Source organism: Lonchura striata, chromosome Z (genome assembly GCF_050655825.1).
Source record: "Lonchura striata isolate lonStrDom1 chromosome Z, ASM5065582v1, whole genome shotgun sequence".
Lineage (NCBI taxonomy): Eukaryota > Metazoa > Chordata > Aves > Passeriformes > Estrildidae > Lonchura > Lonchura striata.
In genome coordinates this window covers 55,033,378-55,052,956 of record NC_140740.1, presented here as the reverse complement: position 1 = coordinate 55,052,956, position 19,579 = coordinate 55,033,378, and the positions used below count along the sequence as shown (strand labels likewise).

At 40.0% G+C, this 19,579-nt stretch overlaps 1 protein-coding gene across 4 annotated transcripts in view; it reads right to left on the bottom strand.

Annotated features, from left to right (window-relative positions):
- Positions 1-19,579, bottom strand: part of SNX18 (sorting nexin 18) — a 98,309-nt gene that overhangs the window by 34,720 nt on the left and 44,010 nt on the right. The window lies entirely within an intron of this gene.

Sequence of the window (19,579 nt, the reverse complement as noted above, 5' to 3'; positions counted from 1 at the left end):
CTTCAGAGAGAATAAGAATATTAATTCTGTAACTGAAGTGCATCCAAATTTGAAGCCATATTCTTGAATGCCATTAAAAGTTAGGATGCAAACATCAGCTATACATTAGTTTAGTAATCACTATTTCTGCACCATTGATTTTATTCTGATAATAGCTGACACACTTAAATTAAATCATCACTTCATTCTTATGCTGTGAAAAGTGTGTCAGTCAGCAAAACTAAAAAGTTTCAGCAGAAAGATTGTCAATGTACCATCATATGAAGTGTGAGTGTACATCTCTTTTTACTGAGTAACAGAAATCTCTTTTTCTAGAGGCAAAAGAGATGTACAGCTAAATACAATAAGTTAAACTATAATCATAATTCCCTCTTTATAATGTACATTTTGGTAATGCTCCAAAATATACAGCAACTGTAAAGATCACTGAGGAGGAAACTAAACACTCACCACATAAGTTTATTGCAGCTTGTTACTCAACTCTCCATCCTTGGCAAATGACTTTTGGAAAACACAAGATTTTATGACGATGTCCTATATTAATTTCTGCAGTGGTGGAAATTAAATTCCAAAGAAATGTACTTGAAAACATTAGGTGTTTTTTGCTTCACATAGAAACATCATCAAGAGGAGAAAAATATGAGCATCTGCTGTTGTACCGCAGAAAGGAACAATCAGTGCATGAACCTTGGTGGAAAAGCAAAAGTCATGGCAATGAAGTAGTGGAAGACAGAATTAAATCAGTCTCAGATAGCTTGGATCTGTTGACAAGATGTTGAGGTAGTTGGTTTGCTGGAGCTGATGTTCCAGACTGATCCCCAAATCACACTGCTATACTGTGACAATTTTTTCCATTGCTAATCTAGAAACAGTCTTATAATTTCCCCATGTAACACATATAAATACAGTGTTAATGCATTTGTAAGAATTGTGAAAGTGATGGACTCTAAGTCATTGAACTTTTAATGAGAATTTTTAATGGAGGGAAAAGTAACTGGTCTTTACAAATGATGCAGTGCCTGCTGTTAAAATGAGTCAATAAAAGGCTGCGGGCAAAGCAATTATCATATGCTGTCACTGATGTTTGTTTCTGAACCTGGTAAGAGGCTATGCAGCAAATTGTACAGTGAGATTTCTGGACACCTGTGGAAGAGATACAGACGCTTTTGCTTATTGTGAGCATATTGTCTGAAGACAGAACAAAAAGATACATGAAGGACTCAGTGATTTCCAGGTTAACTGCTAAATGAATGTTAAAATGAAGGTCGGAATTTTTCACAGGCTGTGCTGCTCTGGGTGTTTCACAAAGTGGGTCTCTCTATAAAACTCAGCCTCTAGAAAACACCACAGTATTTCCTCTTGTTCTTAAGGGGCACAAATTTAATGTTACAATGGATGTTAAATGGTATTTTCTGAAGCTGGCTGGTTTGGTGTTTACAAAAATAAGTTTTCAATTTAACAGCTAGAATTTTGTATCACACCAAAGCAAGCAGTATTTGACTACTATTTACCAGCAATTCTCAAATAGATCTGTATTTCTAGAACTCCAAAGCATCTAGAATCTCTGAAATGAAACTATGTACAGGTACTCAATACTGAAAGGGAAAAGCATGTACATTCCTAAGACTTCTTTTATTCCTCTTATTATTTGAGACCTCCAGAAGTTTCCTGCTGGCAATGACAGAAATTCCCTTCCCCCAGCATTGAGCCAGGCTGCAATTTTCCATAGTACTTAACATGCTGCTTCATATTCTTATTTTCCTACAAGTACATGCTCTGGGTTTCAAGTGCTTGTTAAACACAGCCACAGTAACTTTGTGGGGAAGCATCCCAGAAGGACCTCTTGCTTGAAGCTTGAAACAAAGAATTCAGTATACAATAGGCATTTCTCAGAGTTCCCAGAATAATGAGCAGTACACATGGCACAAAGGATTTCTGTTGTTTGAATGCTGCCTTTTTACCAGGAAGTGAGTTGGAAAAGGCTTGGCTTATTTATAAATAAAACAAATCTTTGGATGCTTATGTGATCAACAGCATTATTTGCAAAGTACAAGATTGTAAAGGTCAGTTCTAATTCTTCTTTCCATCACATCATAGAACAACACTTATAATGTCAGAATCGGTAACATTTTTAAAGTTTTGAAAGAAAGCCAGGATCAATATCATGACTGCCTTCTTATGCAGTGTCTTTCAAGATAGGGTATTACTTAATGGTAATCTCCTGTCCTGGTTTCTGCTATCCCTTAAATTATGTTGACAGTAGTGACTTTGTTTTTTTTTTTTTTAAGTACCCCAAATTTTGCTGGCATTAACAGATCTAGCCGAAAGGAAAAGATCCATAAAAAGTGTGGGCCTGGTTCTTCTCTCCCTTCTCACTTTTTTACTGACCCTGGAAGAACTGATCTCACTGACTTCCTCTGGAGCTAGGCCTGACTCAGCCAAACTCTACAACACTTAACTTCCATTACACAGGAGATCCTCTTCCTGTTCAGAAATTCAACTATAAACCCTTAATCAAGTCCCACTAGAGGCCCAGACAGGTAGGAGCCAGAAGTTACTAGGGTGCCAGAAATTAAGACCAATCCAGGGAAGGATGAGCACAGCACTGCTACACACCAACACATCATCAGGAGTCATAAACCCACTTGCTTGATTGACAAATAATTAGAGGGGTGCCTTTTGCCATGAAACAGATTGGACAGGGGAAAAGACATGTTCTTTTATCCTCCTATTAGCATTCTTAATCTTCAGGAAAACTGAAGTATCCAAGGCTCTGATGACTGAAGGCTTAAAGGACCATGCTTGAGGCAGTGAGGTGCTTTATTGAGGAGGGAGCATGTCCAGCCCTCACATGCTTGGCCACAGGACGACAATGTAGGGAGGTGGATGTTTCACCTCACCAGATCCACAGTGCTTTGTGTTTGGTGTGCTCTGTAATCCTGACTGAAAACTCCAGGCACTATTTCCTCTCACCATCTGGAGCCTCTGTCCAGGTTTTAGCCAGTCACCAGTCACTGTCTGCTTCCAGTGGAGAGTAGCTACCTACAGATTAACATCCCTTGCTTCTCCAAAGTCCTTCACCTTGCTGTAGCCCTGCTCTTCACTGAAAGCTAACCTCTATGCCATGGTTTACAGTGCAATTGCCTAAAAACCTTTCTGGGTTTCAGCCAAGTATGTTGCAGACTGAACTGGTTTTACCCTAGCCAGCAACCAGCATGGGAAGCACTCATACTGATTGTGCTGCAGTTTGAACATTTTGTAGTTAGATCAGTGTGAAACACCAGGTAAAATAAAGTTGGGAGAGGCCTTTGGCAGAATTTTATCTGTGGTGTGACAGGTACTCTAATTGTATGTGGGCGAGCACTGATGCAATCCAGAACAAGAAGATTATGTACAGACCAAACAGTTATTATTTTACCAGTGTGTGCTTGACTGACCTCTATAAATACAGTAGCAAACTTTAAGGCACTGTTTCTCAATCTTGTTTACAGTGGATCCTTGTTTTAGTTATATCCAATGCATTAAACATAAAATCTAATATTTAACTCAAGCTGAACTACCAATTAAACAGCCATGAAGAGGAGGAGGCATGGGCTCTATGGGAAAAGATTTCAGAACAGACACAGTGATACATACAGAAGCCACTTCCTTCTATAATCAGAGAACATTTTGGCCAGCAGAAACTTAGGTCCGTACAGCATGCCCTGCAGTCCTTATCCTTGCTGGAGTCCCCATGGGTACACCTGAGAGACCACAGCATAATTCCCTTCTGGGGTAAGAGGGAGAGCACTCCTTCATCTTGCCTGGGTACAGTCTTGGGATGCAGCTGGGTCATATCTCCAGAAATATAGACACTCTCATTGTCCCAGCATAGGCCTAAAAGGAAACAGAAGATGGAGGAAAAGGAAAGATCCAGGAAAATGATAGGAAAACATATAGCCTGGGAGAGAGAGAAGTAGCAAATAAACATGCAGTATGCAAACACAGAGTCCAAACTGAACAAGATCTGTTCACATGTCTTTTTCAGGTTGAAACCACAGCTGGCCTCGGGAAAGAAAGAGTCTTGAGAGAAACAAACTATTTTAAACTGCCCTCGTGCTCCTGCCCTTTCACAGTGAGTCACACTGTTTTGCCTGTTACCAGCTTCAAGGCTCAATCCACTGCTTGGACTTTGGTTAAAAATGTCTGGAGGCCCATACATACCTACTGACTGTGTGCCCACCTTGGCTCCTGGAGACCCTGGGGGTTGGGATGGATTGGAGTATCTCAAACCATTAAAAAAAAAGTTCCTGAAAAAGGAAAAAATAAAACTGAAATCACAAGGCTGCTAGGAAGTGCAAAGTGCAATGTCAGCACTGTGCTTGCCTGTTGGGCCAGCAGAGGTGGGGATGCAAAATGACTCTGAGCCACAGTGGGAGTTTTTATTGGAACTGTGAATGGTATAGTTAGAGCTGGACCCTAAAACGTAGCCAAAGCTGTACCACCCAGAGAAAAACAAAGACAAGACCTGTACTGTAGAATTCTTTTCATAGTGTGTATCTGGGTAGAGGACAATTTTAAGTCAGATTTCACATCACCCCTTACAGTAGAAAGTTATTTTTCAGTTAAGTCCTGAATGGGGCAGGATCAGTCACATGGTTAGTTCCAGTCAATGCACTAGTTCTGAAATAATCTCCTGTAGAAATGGTGGGACATAAAGAGCTGAAGCATGGGTATGCCAAAGAGCAAGAAAATGAAAGTCCTGACTCTTATGGAACAGCTGCCCTTGCATGCAGTCAATCCTCATCAGTGGTTATACAGTTGCCACTGTTAAATCATCTTCTACATTCTGTCAGTTTTTGTTACTGTACAAATCTGACCTCATCCTGGTCCCCTGCCAGTTCCAAAGAGCTGCTCTATTTACCCACTGTTGATGCAATATCTAAACTAAAAAGCTTTACAGTAACATTTTTAAGATGGAGAATAAAAACCAGCACTAGTACAGCAACTTATGTCTGAAACATAGTTTTAGATAGTTTGCCACTTTAAGAAAGAAACAAAACCCCTTTGGATGGTTTAATCAGCCTATGTAAAGGTCCAAAGAGTGCCAGAGCCTGGGTTAGGATCAGGGAGGATGCAACAAGCCTGTCCCTAACCATCAACCTGCAACACTAGTCCTGCTGCTCATAGGTCCGTAGCCTCAAACAGCCAGGAGGCACAAGGAAAGGCTTTTGAGCTGTATGTAATTACAGACTAAATGCAGGCTCTGCAACACTGCTCTTACATGTGTTTAATTAGATTGTGTAGATAAATATGCAGTTGCACCCTGCGGAGTACAGAGAGGGACCTTGTACAGCAGGGACAGAACATCAGAGAAGTCACAATGGGTCTAATGTCTTTATTAAGTCCTTATTTTTTCCAAAATTATTTTGTTCTCAGGATGCTTGTGTAAATATCCTTTTTTGAAAATTATGACCATGTACTCAGTATGACGTGACCATTTCTTTCAGAAATATTCTCAGAGTAGTAATGGGAGGCTGTTTTGTTTTGTTTTGTTTTGTTTATTGTTGTTACTGTTGTTAATTTTATTTTTTCTTGGTTTGAGCTTGCTGTCAGGGTTGCTTGGTTCCAGCCATATCATTTTCTTTGGGACTTAGCATAGTGGAAATACACCACACTTCAGAATAAACAGAATAAATGAAATATCATAACTGGTTTTATGTGTGTCTAACATGTGGTAACTTTCATTAAGAGGGTGCAGATGAACAGCAGGGCATCTGGCTGCTCTCTTTGCCCAGTTTTAGCTCTACTTCATAGATTCAAATAAAATTATGACGATGAAGCAAAGCATGCTTTGAGACATGGGCATGCTCAGCTGAGGTAACCCAGGATCCACCTCAGCAATGGTAAAGGCCTTTTTGGGTCACAGGAAGGCAGTGCCAAGCCTGAGAGATATCCATGGAGCAAGACCCTCAAGACCCAGGAGAGGCTCTTTTATTAGAAAGCCAGCAAACTGCTGGAGGTCATTAGAGCAAGAGCAGGAAGAAAAAGGATGCACATTGCACTGCCACCATGCATGGGAAGAGAGCGGTAGGGGTACTTGTTTTCAACTGCTCATGCTGGATTTAAAAGTCTCTTATTTTAATATACAATTATTTGTGATTTTCAAGACCAGCTCTCTCTATATTGGTGGTGTTACTGTAATTATACTTGCACATTGGGTTTACAATTACAGTGTAACATTCTGAATATTCTAATGCATTTACATTAACTTGTAATACTTGGAATTATGAGAAAAACCTCTTTTTGAGGTTGCTGTACTTCTAAGAGCTAGAAAGAAGATTGTGACGAGAGACAATCAATGCTCCGAAGTGCCTATCCCTGTCCCAAACTGGGTCCTGTGTGCATTTTTCAGACATTTTGTTTAACTTTCACTTAATCCAGACCTTTAGTTCCTGGATCACACAGTCTGTCATTCTGCAGCCCCTCCCACCCCAGAAGGAAGGGTGCATCACTTACCTCTCTTTCCCTGCAAGCCTTCTTCCAAACTCAGTTCCAGTTAAGTCTTCCCAAGTCCTAGCCTGGCTGTCGCTTTTGGGTTACCCCACTGCTGCCTACCAAGACATGTCTAGTGGGCTGCTCTGACAAAGTCTGCACAGAGGAGGCTCGAGGAACAAAAGGTAGAGTACAGGCAGAAATGGGAAAATACTATTTTTAGTCATGTCAGATGTCAAAATGTTTATAGAAGGTTCTTTATAAAGTTCTGAGATTTCATGAAACTCTTAAAATATCTTCTTTGAGCTACACCTTTCACAGAAGGAACAATCTTTCTTCCTCAATTTATGCATAGATCATATGCCAGCCACCTATCTTAGCTTGGCAAACTTTTCCTTCAGTGCAACTTCCAGTAGAACTTTATGTTAAACAGAAAGGAAAATGTTTTATGGATGTCATAAGCCCCCCAATTTTTTACTTTAAGCCAAACCACAGTAACTTAAAAATTTTCCATAATGCATCAGAGATACTGTGATCAGTAGAGCAGAAAATAATTTGTTGTAAAATTCTGACAGGAGAATTACAAAAAGAATCAGAGTATGTGTGATCTGTCTGATAAGTAGCACAATATTTGTTATGTGTCATAAAATTTTTGAAGTAAAAAAGTACACCACAAACAATATGTGAATCTAACAAAAGCCACAATGTGTATGGCTGGTAAATAATTTATTTTATTATAGAGAAGGTTTTTTTTGCTGTAGTTGTCATTCTTATTTTTATATTCTTATTATATCAGTGTAATACTTCCATACTATTTTTTTCTGATCAGATCTTCCTGTTGCTCAAACATGTTTCTCACTTGCATCTTGTTGCAAGTCATTGACCTTTTTACTTGTTTTGACTCTTTTGAGGAGTGTAGGAATATGATGAATAATTAACTTCCTTCTGATGTTATCTTACTGCACACAGTTCAAGTTGATTAGACACCCACAGATAAGATTTTTCTTTTATTCTCCCTAACGGGAAAGGGAAAGGGAAAGGGAAAGGGAAAGGGAAAGGGAAAGGGAACTTTCAAAATGTTTTCAAAATCCTTTATGGCTGATTTGCAAATTAGTGAAAAATCCTCATATTTTTTTCTGAGAAATAGCAAAATAAAGGTCAAAGATTCAGTAAAATCATCACACTGAAAGAAAATATATAAAATACTCATATGAGAAGCTTTTCAAGTTTGCCATGTTACCCAGGCTTTCCAGTGATTTTGTTTGATTTTTGTTGTTCATAAATCTGTGAAATACATTTATTACTCACTATAAAATCCATCTGAAATTTCTCTCCTTCCTCTGCAGATTGGTGGCTGCACAAAAATGTGCCAGTGCTCTTCATCATCCATAAATCAAGTGCATTAGCCACAGCTGTTCATGACACTCCAGCCCTTCACTAGTGCCAGTGGTGTTACGCCCAGTGATACACATCAGTTTTACCTTTGGTCTAATCCCCCAGTTCACCCCTTTGTAACTACAACTTGCTCTTCAGAAATATACAAATCACAGCCTTTCCTTTCATTAAAGGTTAACACACAATGGTTGGGTGTTGTTCCCAGAAAAACAAAAGGCTCCAGGGATCTTTTTTCTCAGCTCCTTCTAGTGTGTCCACGGATTATAGAGATGAAGTCAGTAATAGTTTTTTATGTTCTTAGTCCTAAAAACCTCAGCACAGCTGAGCTTTGCTCTGTCTTAAAATACTTCTTCTCTCCTTGGGGCTTTTAACATACTAAGTCTCAGTTTTACATCAAGCCTTGCCTGGCTCCTTAACAGTGCTCCTTCAATGAACTCCTTGGCTCAGATGGAGTCAATGACCTAAGTCCTCTGGCCTGTAGGAAAAGCAGGATTTCAGCTCTCATTCCTGCAAATTCTCTTCATTTTCACTGTATCCCTTATCTTTATTTTTCATTTCCTATTGTTATTTCCTAAACCTCCTTCATTACTGGTTTATAGAAATTTGTCTCAAATTCTCTATTTCTTTGGCATTTGTTGCTCTTCAGATGCTCCAGTTATAAATTTTGTGTATGTGCTTGTTGTGGGTGTCTGTGTCCTGTTTTAAATTAAAGCATCAGAGCCTCTTTACTGGCTGGGTGCATCTAATGCAAAGTTTCACTGCAAATGTATGTATTTGCTCAGCTCCATGAGCCAGCTGACTGTTCATTTTTAACACCATGTGGTGAGCCTTGTCTTGGGATTTAGGTCATTTGAGGATAGAACATGGAGAAAAGAACACAAACTGAAAGTGGGAAAATTTAAGCTAAATACAGGAATAAGTTTTTTCCTGTGAGGGTAGTGAGACACTAGAATGGGTTACCCAGAGAAGTTGTGGATGCCCCATCCCTTGCAGTGACAAGGCCAGGTTGGATGAGGAGTTGAACAATGTGGTCTAATGGGAAGCATGGGTCCCCCATGACAGAAGGAGTTGGAGTTAGATGATATTTAAAGTCCCTTCCAACTCCTAATATTCTATGAGTCTGTTTTCTAAAATAATGTTTTTCACTGAAAGAATAATAAAGTACTAGAACTGTCTCCCCAGGGAGGTGGTAGAATCACTATCTCTGGATATGTTTAAAAAAGGACTGGACATGGCAATTGGTGCTATAGTCTAGTTGAGGTATTAGGGCATAGGTTGGACTTGATGATCTTAGAGGTCTCTTCCAACCTCATTATTCTGTGATTCTATGATTCTGTAATGTTGCTTATGAATACAAACAATTCAGGGAACTTTCCTTCTTAATTAAACTGAACTTCTGATAGCTAGACCCACTCACATTTTTGGACCTTGCTGGACAAGTGGTGCAACAGGCACAGTCTCACACAATGAGATGCCCATACCTCCTCCTCTTCATGGCCCTTGAATTGGAGATGATTTTCAGAGGACTGTTTGATGTGTGAATTGTTTTGGCTGGCTATCCACAAGATGATATGGATATGTTCGTAGTGATTTCTCCTTGGATGGAATATATTTAAAGCAGGAGCTTGCAGTTGTGTTCTGGAATGCAAACAAGTGAAAAACAGAAGGGAAATACTGCCAGCCTGACTGGTGCCCCATTGTCTCCTCTGGAAGTGTAGAGGTACAATACAGAAAGAAAGATTGATTCAATCAATCTACTGGCCGGTGGACTGGGCCAAGCTGTAAGCAGTTTCTTCTCTAGATGTAGAAAATATGTTTATTCATGGCAATCTCTACTTAAAATGTACTTTTTATCTTGAAAACTGCCAAGCTAGGAAGCACTGTCCTTTGTGTTTTTTTCTACATGCATTTACAACATAGTGAGGTCCTAAACTTTCTTTGAAATGCCACTAAAAAGTTTTGTTGTGTTGAATCTGTGTTCTGAATCTTTGAATATTCAAAATCACAGCTCCTTTGGATAAGGAGCTTTCTAACAGTGGTACTCTTTGAAACTTCAGCCTTCAAATTGTTGACTCATACATACAGCAGTTGGCTTAAAAGAAATGGCAGTTCTGTAAACCGTGGGTTTTAGTTACAAAAATATCCCCTCCCTCCCAGCAGGGATCAGGAAGAAAGTTTCTCACTTCCCTTCCTCACCAACATTCACATTCACCAGAATGTTCCCTATTTAATTCACTTCATACCTGCTGTTTTTTTCTGAGTCCTGATGCTGTTAACATTTCTTCCAACCTTTCTAAATGCAATGGTAGAAAACAATGGTTTTCTTTGGGGCATGGGATATGATGGACCAGAACTCAGCTACTATCTGAAAGCATAGTCAGAAAATGGAATTTGAAAATATTGTGTCTTGTGGATGGAGTTACAACTGCATTATTTTGATTTCAGCCTTTCAATATAAATTAACATCTTGAAAAACCAAGAGCTGGCTGAAGGATCTTTTAGAAGCTATATGCCATGCCTGTCAGACATTCTTAAGACACGTTGTTCTAAAAATATCACAGGTCTAGGTGATTTTATCCTAAACATGTGAGTGCATGTGCATACTAAAAGGAATAGTGACAAATTTAATTTTAATTTTCCTTTGAGAATAAATATTATCTGTTATAAACCAGGCACTAGAAATTAGCAATTAATTGAAATTTAATCTCCTTGAGTAGATGGTAAGATCCTAGATGTGAGTTATCCTAACCAAGTCTGGACTAAGAAGCATAATCTTCTTTACTCTTTCCCTCTCAGGTGTGTTTGATAGCTCATATCAGATTTTGTAACATCACTTTGGCTGTTTTTAACCTTCCCCTCTACTTCCAGATTGAAACTGGCAAAGACTGGATGTGAACAAATATTCTAGCAGTGCTATGAATTGTAATGCCAGTGGTTCTTGAACAATAGAATTCCCTGCTGAAGAGCTAACACAGTTGTTTGGTGTCTCTCAAGCCCCGCTTTACTTGTCTTTTGGCAGTGGTCCTTGTGGTCAACATCCCTGCTCATGTCCAAGCCCTGCTGTGCAGGGATCTGGCAGGAGGAGCCTGCGCAGCGCTGTGAGCCAGCGGCTAATCAGCACAATCACACCACAGCCTCCAACTGACGCCTGGCCCTCCTGCATTTGGCAGATAGGCATAGCCTTTGACTCATCTTGTAACAACATCCAAGGGCTTATGTGGTTTGTTTTTGCAGCTCTGATATTTAAAATCAGTTTAATAACACAAAATCCTTCCATTCAGACTGACCTCTTCAAAAGAACTGGAGCTGTATTTGAAGAATACAGTTCTTGCTGTTTGGTAAGAGGTTATGTCTGGAGTGCTGTGTACACCCTAGAGCTCCTGAGTATGAGACATGCATGAACCTACCTGCAGGAGGGAGTCCAGAAAAAGGCCATGAAGGTGATTAAAGAACTAGAACATCTGTTGAACAAGGCAAGGCTGACAGAGCTAGGGCTGTTCAGCTTGGAGAAGAGAATACTCAAGAGGGATTTCATGAATGTGGATAAAAAAACTGATGGGGGAATCAAGGAGCTGTATTCTTAGCTCTTCTCAGTGAAGCTCAATGAAAGACAAGAAGCAACAGGCTGGAACTAAAATGCAAGAATTTCAATTTAAATACAAGAAAATAACTCTTTTAACCTGAAGGTGGTCAAACCCTATAACAAGTTACTGAAAATGTGGTGGAGTCTCTGCCTTTGGAGGTACTCAAAGCCTGTTGGAACAGGGTCCTGGACAACCTGTGACCTTGTCTAGAGCAAGGGGTTGACAAGACAATTGCCAGAGATGCCTTCCAGTTTCAGATGTTGCTTGCAGAACACATTATCAACAAAGTAAATCTAACCTGGTAGAGGACTAAGTGGAAAAACATCCAATTTAGTTGCTCTTATGAAAATTACATATGTACAAAACACAAACACTGTATGTTTTTTATTCTTTAAAATCAGTGTTAGCCATAAATTCTGATGGGCTTTCTTTCTCTCCCTCTCTGTCCCTGTGACAGAATTTCTCACTGTGACTACCATGTCCACCCTCAGTGTAGAAGAAGCCACATCTCTCCTGCTGTCACAGGTGGTGCCAACCACCCTATGGGGCTTCCCTGCTGCAGCTCGAGCTGTGCTTCCATGGTCAGCAGCAAAAGGTCGTCTCCAAAAGTGAAAGGGGCAACTTTTGAAATGGGCAGCCCTTGTATCATGAAACAGCAGCTAGTTTTACTACAGTTAGCGAAATTTTCTCCAGTAAAATATCCAGAAGATTTTGAAGGCTTTAACATGTGAGTACATATTTTAAGACATTAATAGCTGGGGGACTGAAGCTGACTTGAGGCTGCCCCTCAGGTCATAACTGAAGGTCATAAACTGAAGAACTGCAGTGGTTACAATGTTTGACATTGGAATGATTGACACAAAAGGACAGGAGATACCAGGTCCAGAGAGATGGTCACAAGGGAAATCATAAATGATAGTCAGGAAAAAATACAAGCTGTAGGACCTAGGAAGACTTGTCCTGATGCTAAAAACATTGCAGACTTGTGTAGGAAAAGGGCAGGGATAGAAAATATTTTAAATAAAAATCATGTGTTTTTTCTCTGTTTTCCCTAGGGGTGGTGGAGTATTTTCATAAATCTATGATTAAATTTTAGTTCTGGATCTCAAGCCAACTTTGCAATTACCTAAACCTTTTAGTATTTTTAGTGAGATTACTATATGGATGTTTTCAGCCAAGTTAGTCACACATGAACTCTTATTTTTTGCTTAAAATCTATTATTCATTAAGGTTTAGTAAATATGATTGAAGAGGCAAACAAGGGGTTAATAGTTCCTCCAATAATGAAAAGGTAATGTAATTTGTGTGACAGGTCAAACCTTACCCAGAACTAGAACAGAAAATAAAAATTGTTTTTACAAAAAAATGCCTATCTTTAGATATATAAAAATAGCCAAGTCTGTCTTTAAACTTGGCTTCTTCTATAAAAACATTATGGTAGATGGGAGTTAATGTAATTAACTGGTGCAGAGAGTAATGAGGCTGTTACTAAAGGGAAGTGACATAGCATGCTGGTATTGCCTGGCTGAATGTGAACCTACTGAGTATTATGCCAGTTCTTTCCTTAATTATGAACTAGTAATATGACTTTGATATGTTGCATTTTAGATTCATCTTTTAATTTTTTTTGTAAGGTCGTTTTTATAAATGATAAAATTCTTATAGTTAATAATATATTTAAATTTTAACCTTTTTTCTTTTCTTTCTTGCTTCTTGTAATATTGAAATATTTTAAATATGTGAAGCTCTATAAGTAACTTTTTGTTATATTCATATTGAAGTAACTCAGTTGTGTTGAATCTTGAAAAGTTTTATCAAGTATTGTAATAAATGAAAGCCTTGTCAGGTGCACACAAATATTTTCCGTAACACTATTTTTATGGTGAGTAATAAATAACTTTGTGAGTAAATAGCACAATTCTCACTCTGTGGGCATTAGAAATATATTACTGGATAAAGCAGTAATATCTTACTGTAGACTATATCTTGGCAAAGCTACTGTATGGATTTAGTTGCTATATAGCAGAAATTTATTAATTTCAGGCTTCTTGGGTCCCTGCTTTTCATTCTTTTTGGTATTTAATACTATTTCTAGCAAACCTATTCCCAATTAAAAGGAATAATTACAAGGGAAGTTTCCAGTTCAGAGTCTTTATAGGTACCTATTTGATTGCTGCTTGTATAAAAAACTATGCTTGAGGGCTGTAAAATTTGAATGTCAAACTCATTTTATATGTATTGTAGTAAAATACGATGTTTATTTTGGATTGGATTCACAGCTTATATATTTACCATTAGTACATCCTGTATTCCCTTACTAGAATTCTTAGTGGAGAACTTATTGAAGAACATGGGAATTCAGAAAAGAAGAAAATATGTGGTTAATGTAAAGTCTAGTTATGCTGGTTGTGCTGTTACAGTTTTTCTCAACTAACTTCTGGAGACTATGGATCTTGGAACAATTCTCTCATCTGTATTTGGTTCTCCCTCCATCTCTCCTTACAACAAGACTATAAAGGTGAGTGATGGGACCACTGAAGACCTCTGCCTCCCTCACTCCCACATGGTTAAGTTGAAAGGACAGCCTTCTCAGCTTGCCTGTCAAGGGGAAGCATTTTGTATTATGAATTCAAAATCCTGGTATTTTTGAGATGCGAATAAATGCCTCGCAGCAGGGAAATGTTTATCTTGATTATTTGTGTTTTTTCCTTGTTGACAGTGTTTCCAAAATCACACTGCTGTTTTGTTCATGGCCATATTCTGAGCCTATTATCAATCCCTCTTTTTTCATAGTGCAGCAGTACTGAGATGCTCAGTACATGGCTCCATACAAGCCCATAATAAAGAGCTGAAAGTCTTTTTTCCTCCTCTGAAATTATGTTAATAGGCCCAAAAGTTGAAAGGGCACAAAGCAGAGTAGGCAATAGATATGATTACGGCCTGTTCAAGTTTGAGCCCATTTTTGTGGGTAACCAAGGCAGTGGAGGTGCATGCTTTGACACACGTCCAGAGGAAACCCACCCCTTCAGCCCCAGGTGCACATGCTGCTGACAGGAGCTAAAGCACATGTCACTGTGACACTGTTGTGGCTAGGTGGAGACAGTGTAGGTTTAGCATATATCATGGTTTTGGTCCTGTAGACATACAGAATCAGACTGCAAAATAAATTGGATGGATTATGCATACCAACTGTCTAATACTGGCCAGTATTTTGTCATCTTTGGTGCAGAGACAATTTAAGGAGGAAAGGAAGGCAGGATGAGGAGAGCAATTGCTTGCTTTTAATCACAGCTGTTTTCTCTCCACTGCTAGGTGTGTTTGGCAGATTAAATCTAGGGTGTTGAGCTGGCAGTGGTGCTGCAGTTGTGTAATTTGCTCTGCACAGAGCCATAGGTCTGTGCCAGGAGCTGTGATGGAGGGAATGTGGTTTCAGAGGGGCTGAACCAGTAACAGCAGGGGTAGGTCTACTACTCCCAGATGACCATCTGTTTCTCCTTTCCCCCAGCCAATTCAGCCAGGTTTCCCTGATAAAGGGTGCATGAAGTGTCAGCACGTCCAAATGGAGACCTGCATAACAGTATCAGGCTCACATGCTTATATTTTGTTTCTGATGACAGTGTCAGCAGGAGAGGGTCTGTAGGATTCTGGTTTTGGAAGTCAGCAGGAGAGGAGACTGAGTACGACTGTGGCTATTTGGTTGAAGACATGCATCAGTTCTCAACTAAGTGTAGCAATGAACTGTGCTGTCCTTATTTCTCATCAACTGAAATGTCCTAAAATTGTAGAGTATGCTGAGTTGGAAGGAACCCTCAGAGATCATTGCATCCTAGCCCTATACAGAGCATCCTAAGAGTCACACTTGTGCCTGAGAGAATTGTCCAAATACTTCTTGAACTCTCTCTGGCTTGGTGCTGTGACCACTTCCCTGGGGAGCTGTCCGAGTGCCCAAAAACCTAGTGAGTGAAGAACATTTTCCTGATATCCAACATAAACCTCCCCCACCTCAGCTTCAGGACATTCCCTTGGGTCATGTCACCAGTCACACAGAGATCAGTGCCTGCCCCTCCTCTTCCCCATACAAGGAAGTTGCAGGCTGCAATGAGGTTTTTTTTTCTCAGTCTCCTCTTCTCCAGGCTGAACATACCAAATGACCTCACCTGCTCCTCCTATGGCTTCCCCTCAAGGCCCTTCTCCATCTTTATTGCTCTCCTTTGGGCTCTTTCCAGTAGTTAAAATATCTTTTTTTACATTGTGGCACCCAAAAGTCCTCCCAGCACTCAAGATGAGAGCAGAACAGGACAATCAATCCCCGCCCTTGCCCAGCTGTCAGTGCTGTCCCTGATGCTCCCAGGTCACCCTTGGCCCTCCTGGCTGCCAGGGCACTGCTGGCCCATGTTTATCTTGCCATGGACCTGAACCCCAGGGCCCTTTCCATGGCACTGCTGTCCAGCCTCTCATTGCACTGTCTGTCTGTACATCCAGGGCTGCCCCATCCCAGGTGCAGAATCTGGCATTTTTCCCTATTGAACTTCATTTGGTTGGTAATGGCCATTTCCTCTAATAGTTGAGATCTCTCTGCAGGACCTCTTTGCCCACTAATTTTGTGTCACTGTCAAACTTAAAATTCCTTTGAGTCCTGTGTCAAATGTATATCATATTGGTATATATTTCATTTGATTTTTAAAATAGCTTATCTTCAAAGGAAAAATATTGAATAAGCTCAAGAATAAGAATGCCAGAACAATTTCTTTTGTCTCCTACTGAATTATTTTTTGGAGGGGCAAACTTTTCTAAGGCAAGGTCTGGTTGTCAACACATATGCTGCCTCAGAGCAAATCTCTCCACATACAAAATTAGTTCTGCATTAAACAGTATACCTCTGAAGAGTTCATTCTTCTTTAGCAGCTGCAGCATTACAAATGAATCTTGGACCAAACACCTAAGCCCTGGGGAGTGCTGGAATTTCAGGTACATTGTTGTTCTCAGTGATTTCAGTGCAGTAATTTCAGGCAGCTTCCAGATCAGCATGACATATTATGGAATTGCTTGGGGTAGAGAACCTAGGTTTGAAAAGGCATGGGCTTGCAAACCAAAGCTTGACACTCTGTTTTTCAAAATTAGTTTCTTCTCAGCATAGCTCTTTCTTCAGGACAAATGATGATGTGAAATGACTCTTATTTTTGATTTGGAGCATAATGGAGGAACTAGAAAATCATTCAGGGTCAAACAACAGCATGATGTGTTGCAGCCACAGTGCAACAAACCTATGTGACCTGCTAGGGGTGGGCAAACCTGACTGCACAGAGTGAAAATGAGACTGGCCCCTGGGCTTCCTGCCAGCCAGTGTAGCCTGGCTGCTCTCAGGGAGCAAACAATAAAAAATGGCTAATTTTGTTCCATTTACAAGATGGTGCCCTTTCCTGCCAAAGTCCAAGTTCTCAGGAAATATATTTATTTATTGCTTAGGCAGTTTTGGAAAGGCAAGTGAGTTATACAGACAGAATAAAACCTGTCAGTGAGCCAGTGTTATTTAGCTAGTTATGTTATCACTGGTATTAAACCCCCATTTTTTCGTCTTTTTTTTTTTTTCCCTTGCATTACTCCATCTCACCTTACTTGTTTTACATATTAACTGAATTAATTAGCAGGGAAGGATTTGAGCCAGCTGGATTTTACTCCAACTAGATTACCTCACAGGAACGTGCAATCTGTCAGACAGGCTAAAGTAAACACTTAGCTGGGTCACAGTCTTCCTACAGCCCAGCCCATCTAAAATCCTGTATGAGATCACCAAAATCTCTAAGTAGATTACATGCTTATTGTTGTAATGTGGGGAGACGCTGTGATAACAAAACGTTTGCATTCAGCAATCAGACACTCTTGCCTCGGCCAACGCTGCTGGGAACAGGAGGTGGTAATAGACCTGTGCTCTTTAGTCATTTAGAGCATTCCCTATCTAAAGGCAAGACACATTTTGATTAGAAATGGGATACACCTACTCTGGTTTTATGGACAGCTGTTTTATTGTTTTTAAATACTTTTAGGGATGAACTTATTTTCTATTCTTCCGTCAATACAAGCCAAATCTCAAAGGTGTGAATGATGAAACACCCACAGGTCTAACTACACTGGCAAGTGGAAATTTGTCGATATTGTACTCGCAACAGGTATTATTATCATGGGTGCCAGTCCTGTCAAACCTGCCTGTTCAAGTCTCTCTGCTTACCCCCTTTGTAAAGCACCATCCCATTTAAGCTGGTTGCTGGCCTGGAATTCCCACTCCAGTGGGGAAAACCCTGTTCTGGCCCTCCAGCTACACCAACCACTGTGAGTGAATTCATGTGAATCATTAGTCTAATTTACTAAATTGTCCTTAAACAATTCCTACCAGCTGTATACTGCTCAGCATCACACCTCAGTGTCTATGTAACTGCTGTCTGCTGTAGCATGGAGAGGGTCCAAATCGTCTGCACCACATTGGGCTCTTGTAGCTGCAGTGGGGATTTGCTCCTTTATTTCTGTTTGGAGACTGAATGTGCTGAGCCCAACTGGCAGCATTCAATGGCTGTTCTATCTTCCTGCCTCCAGGGCTGTCAAGGCAGCAGCTTCTTTGTGTGGCAGAAATACAAATTTCTAGTTCAGCCATCCAGAATATTCAAATATCCTATACTGAGATTTACTACAAAAATATTAAAATAATTCTATTAATTAATACTCCCTCCTCCCCCTCCCCCTCCCCCCCCAAAAAAAAAAAAAAAAAAAAAAAGAAAAAGCAGAGAATTACATTTTGGGGTAATCTGGAAAAATGAGAAAAGAGGTAAAAGATCTGCTTCTGCTTCTAGCTTGCTGGAGTGACTTCATGGAATAACATCACTTTGAAATGTACAATTGCAACAAAATGGTTTATAAAGAGAACAGAGGAAACAGGAACTGTTAAAAAATGGAAAGAATGTAATTTCGTCATGTTTTGGAAAGGCTTTCAAGACAGTATATTATACTGAAACCAAGCAGCCTGGAAAATGTTTTGGAATTTTATTCGGAAGAAAACTGAATTTTTTGGCTTTTATCTAGCTTAAAATAAAGTCATGCTACAAAATATGAAACACTTTTCTGAACTGGAATTTCCATACTTTGTATGGGTGGTTGTATTATACATGCCCTACTTACGCTGCAGAAATGGCATGTGAAGACCATTGTAAAGTCAGTTTTTGGTAACAGGTACAAGGAGAGTGTATTCTTTCATACATTCAAATTTTCTAGTACTCTTCTTCTATTATTTTTTCTAGCTGGTGAGAGGTTTTCTGCTGTTTTCCTGTTGAAAGGGAAAATCCACTTAAATATGGAAAGAAGGGAAGTCAGAATGGGAAATCAATGCCAGATTAAAGCATAGGTATCTTGTCAGTATTACACATGTGGCAGGGAAGGAGTAAAATTCTCCAGAAGCAGCTGCTCAATTGGAGACAAGAGTGTAAAGCTCTATTCTTCCAAAATAATGAGAGTTTCCATGTGGGGCTTCAACACAGTGTGACTTATCTTTCTTCTGCATGAAATCCTTTGGATTCATTCACTGTAGAATCTGAGCCTTGTGATACAATCTCAATAACATTTCAACAGGCAAGGAAGTTTAATAAAGCCTTATCCTATGTTCTCTCCTTCTGAAACAGTCCTTGTGAAGGATGCCATGTTTGAACCCCAGCTGGTAACTCAGCCCTACCTAGACACTTGCTCACAAGTGGGGTAGGTAGGAGGACAGGAAGAGTAAAACTGAATTAACTCAGGGGTTAAGACACAGACAATTTAACAGGGAAAGCAAAAGCTGCACAATTAATTCCCTGCTTCCCATAGGCAGGAATGTGTTCAGTCACCCCCAGGACTGCAAGGCTCCAACATACACATAAACAAACACCACCACTCTGAACTTCCCACCCCTTTCCTCCTTCCTCTCCCAGCTTTACATGCTGAGCATGCCAGGCTATGGAACAGGACATCCCTGCAGTCATTCGTGGACAGCTGTCCTGGCTGTGTCCCCTCCCAGCTCCTTGTGACCCCTCCCGGCCTTCTCGCTGGTGGGACACAGAGGAGCAGAAAAGGCCTTGGCACTGTGTGAGCACTGCTCAGGGATAACT